The 4,468-nt window shown below is 34.4% G+C and overlaps 1 non-coding gene across 1 annotated transcript; it reads right to left on the bottom strand.

Annotated features, from left to right (window-relative positions):
- Positions 1 to 1,858: 1,858 nt before the first annotated feature.
- Positions 1,859 to 1,965, bottom strand: LOC124238766 (U6 spliceosomal RNA). Its single transcript, XR_006888372.1, has one exon. It is a non-coding gene; the product is annotated as a U6 spliceosomal RNA (small nuclear RNA).
- Between the last annotated feature and the right edge of the window lie 2,503 nt (positions 1,966 to 4,468).

Raw genomic sequence — 4,468 nt, 5'->3', positions numbered from 1 at the left:
TCTCGCTACTCTCAGCATCAATATTAATTGGCTAGGGTAGTATATAGTAGATTATTTTAGGCTCTTGATCCTGGGATTTAGATTTTGACCTTCAAGTTTTTCCATTAGTGAAACTGGAAGGATGTTAAGACTTTTGGAGACTCTGCTGTGGATTACATTTCTGCATTTTTCTTTCATGATTTATTTCAGTTTGTTAAAATATTTTGTGTTAATTATTTTGTACTTTCATTTTTATTATGCAAAATTATTCAGAATAAAACATGCATATTCTAAAAAAAAAAGGTAACATGCGGACAGTGTTGCAAAACTCCAGGTGGGAGCTGTGACTGTCATGTAAAAATGACATATGTAAAAGTTATAAAATATACAACTGAAGTGTTTGAAGGAGAAAGGTGTCATTTGGGGGAGATTTATTCTCAAAGTCGTAAGGAAAAAAATGGGAAGTGATCCCACCTGTTCCTTCTAGAAGTTCTCATTGCATTGCCATGTTTAATGGCAATTTATGTGCTGTATTACCAACAATTTAAATCAAAAAAAAAAAAGATGAGTTCTTGCCTTCTGCAAAATAGACCAGTTAGGAAAATGATGCACAGTTGCAGAATTAAATATGTTCATTGAGTTGTTAGAGCCGCTTAAGTTCACAAACAGCCATACGGGAACGCGCATAAAAGAAGCCATACTTTGATTTATTTGCGTGACATAGGTTAAAAAATGTTAAGAAATATATACATTTACTATTTTTCAAGATAGAATTACTATATAGTGAAATGCACACATTTTAAATTGTACTAGTTGATGACTTGACACATGCCTATAGTCAGCCATGTAACCTACAGCCCCATGAAGAGAACAGACTTTGCCATTGTCCCAGCGAGTCCCCTCATGTTCTTTTCCAATTAATCATCTCCTTCACCCAGAGGCAACTACTCTTACGATTTTTAAAACTGTTAAGTTTTTCCTAATATTAACTTCGTATAAATGGAATCATGTACTCTTGTGTTCAGCTTCTTTGCTCTGCATAATGTCTGGTAGACTTGTTCATGTTGTTGTGCATATCAATATTTTTTATTGCTGAGTAGTATTCCACTGTACAAATGTACTAAAATTTGTCCATTTTTCTCTTGATGGAATTTGAATTTCTAGTTTTTGCCACTTATGAATAAAGTTTCTATGAGCATTTTTGTGCAAATGCTTTTGTGGATATATATATTTTTATTTTTTATTTTTTGGCAAATATCTAGGTGTGGAATTGCTAAGTCAAAGAATAAAGGTATATTTAACTTTATGAGGAACTGCCAAACCTTTCTTCAAAGTGGGGGTACTATTTTATACTTCAAGTTATCCACTTATTCTTATTTTTATAACAGTATAGACTTATATGATTCATAACAGAAAATGACCATTCGAGGAACTTAGATTAGGTGCCAAAATCTCTGGATGTACACAAGGTATTTTTAAGTGTTGTCTGAATATGTACTATGTTTATTTTCTCCTGAGGAAAAAAAGTGGGATATTTCTGATTTTCTGGGGGCCAGTTTTAGAACAAACTGTTTAAAAACATCTGCGTGTTAAAAGAGTACCTGAAACCCACTTAATAAGAAGGTAAGAAATTTCTAGGCTATGGCTATTGTGGGGATGATTAATCTTACTGATAAGTTCACAGTTCCAATTTTTCACTCTAGTGTTTTTTGCAGATAGCGCTATACAACAATCTTTATTACATGTGCTTCTAGATACTTCTGTAAATGCATTACAGAATGGATATCACATTTATTCCCTGAAATAAAAACTCTTCCCAAGTACAATGCTAGTAACATTCTTAAAACCATTTTTATTATGTGTGTTTTTAAAAACTTCTTAAAATATGGAATGCTTCTTGGATTTGTGTATCATCCTTGCACAGGGGCCACGCTAATCTTCTCTGTATTGTTCAAATTTTGTTATATATGTTTTTGAAGTGAGCACCCCTCTGAACTTTTTAAATTAATAAAACAATATATATTATGACAAACCATCTTTAATTTTTCTCCTTTATGTTAGATGGTTTTTAATATTTCTAACTTTTTTCACTCAATTTATCAAAATTTTGTTTTGTAAGAGTTATTTAACGTCCAAAGAGCATAGAAATTTCTAAAGCCCCTTTCCTTCTTGGAAAAAGGGACTTGTGTTTTGAAAGGAGTTTAAAAGGAGTTCCATTTTGGAAGAACTTAAAATCAGTTCTGAATTCACTATCCAGAAAAGCTGGCAAAATCGATCCTCCTCATCCGTGCTTGTGCACCACTGTGGTCACATAGAGACTGAAACTAACAGTGGCTTCCTAAAATGCATGTGCTTTCACCAGCCTATTCTCATCTAAAATGTTGTTTTTCTTCAGACACATATTTGTGTTTGAGAAAAAGCAACTACAGGGCAAAAGTTTGAGGGAAGCTTGAAAACAGGTACCATGGAAAATATTATTATTGATTTTTATAAATGTATTTGGCAGCCAACTTGTACTGAGTTGTCCAATATAAGCATCCAGGATTTTTTTCCATTGGTAGTATAGTAGAGTCCTCTTTCAGTAAACATTTGCTTTTGGAAAACATAAAAGGTCAGTTTTGGCCAACTACATCAGTCTTTACTCTGCCATCTGTAAAAAATTTAGACTTTGCCTTTTTGAATGACCCTTTAAAAATATACAAGAGCTAATTCTATCCTTTACTCCCATAAAACTCCCATTGGACTCCAGTGGGAACATTTTAAAGTTAGGTTCTGAGGAATAAGAACATTTCATAATGCCTTCTTGTGAGAACTTCCTTGGGCAGAACTTGGCCAACTCATTCCTCCTGCGAGAATTCTATGATCTTCTTGATTTTAGAGTTTCAAAACAGACTCTACGCTAGAAAGCAGTTCTATTTCTTGCATCTCTCTATATATTTATATCTTCATGTAAGTCTGACATAGTGAACATCCAGAGTAGATGACTGTTGGTGCACTGGGGAGCTGCCTTCGTCTGTCTGTCGTACATTGATCAGTAGGTGTGTTTTTTCTCAGTGCCCTACTCCATGCTTCCCTGGTGCTCTATTGTAAAGATGTACAATTTTTTGAACAATTAGTATGTGCCAGGCACTGTACTAAAGCTTTACGTACATTATTTCACTTAGTCCTGTGAGGTGGGATTTATCATTCTTGATTCACTGTGGAGAAATTTAGGATGGCTAAAATTGTACCGAGAGTCACACTGCAGAGCCAATCTTTAGACCATGTTCTCTCTGACTTCAAAGCCGTGAATCTTAACTGTTGCACACCTTGCATCATACTATAGTGCTGCCCTTTACACATCTTTTTTAGAGCAAAAGGAAAGTCATTGTTTTGGGAGGGCCTTGTTTGTTTACCTCTCTGTCTCTGAGGAGACTGACCAGCTTGAATAGGCTTCTTGTCATCTTCATCTTTGTATGGCTAGAGCAGGATCTATCGGAGTTCAATAAATGAATTTAAATTTATAAATTACCCTTTCTTTGTGATTATAAAAGTTCACCTCCTTGTTACAGAAAACTGGACAAACAACCTAAAAACCTAAGGCATTCCCAAATATCATTATCCAGAATTAAGTAAATAAATATTTGATAAATGAGTGCATTCCAAAAAATTTTGAAAACACCTGTAGACTTGTTCTGCTTCTAATACATTTATATAACAGTGGCACACCATGAATACTTGGTTGCTTGATGTTAATTAAGCATGATTAGAATTTAGCCCTCATAAAAGTTGGGAGATGAAAAAGAGGGGAAAAAGCAAATGCTTCGATGATGAAACCGTTTTAATATCAGAATATAAACTTCCTGAAGTAGCATTTTATTTGAAAATGTACATCTTTGAGTCAATTTTTTTGAATTGTTAAACTGATCTCAGGTACATATTTAAAAATTATCTCTCTTATGATCAGAAATTCATTTCAAGATTAACAAAAAGTCTTTTTATCCGTGTGCCCGTGAAATAGGACTTTATTTAAATGCTATAGTAAAAGCGGTTTATTGGTGAAAGTCGAGCCCCTAGTGGACAGGAGCCTCCGGTACACGCCCACACACTGAGCTGGTTAGGTGCAGCCCGCAGGGCGCCTGCTAAGCCTCAAAGGCTTCAGGATGAAACAGTCTTCAAGACTCTTGATGTTAATATTTCCTCTTCTTTTGTTTTTTTTTTCATAAAATATGCCACAGTTGTATGTCCGGCTTATAAGAGCTGTATAGTATTTTAATGAATATGAAGACTTTTCTACTCCACTATTAAATTTTTTTCAAGTGGTGATTTTCGTAGCTTCTTAGGAAGTGAAAAGAGTAAAATTTCTTTGCTTCTCTTCCTTTCCCTACCTTTCTCTTTTCTTTTCCTTTCACTGTAAGTATCCAACATTTAGGCAGCATTAACACTTTTCTTTAGGATGAATTTAGGTTGCACTTGTAACTTTATCCCAGTACATGCACACACGCACACT

This window comes from Equus quagga, chromosome 4 (assembly GCF_021613505.1).
Source record: "Equus quagga isolate Etosha38 chromosome 4, UCLA_HA_Equagga_1.0, whole genome shotgun sequence".
Lineage (NCBI taxonomy): Eukaryota > Metazoa > Chordata > Mammalia > Perissodactyla > Equidae > Equus > Equus quagga.
This window is presented reverse-complemented; position numbering and strand designations above follow the sequence as displayed.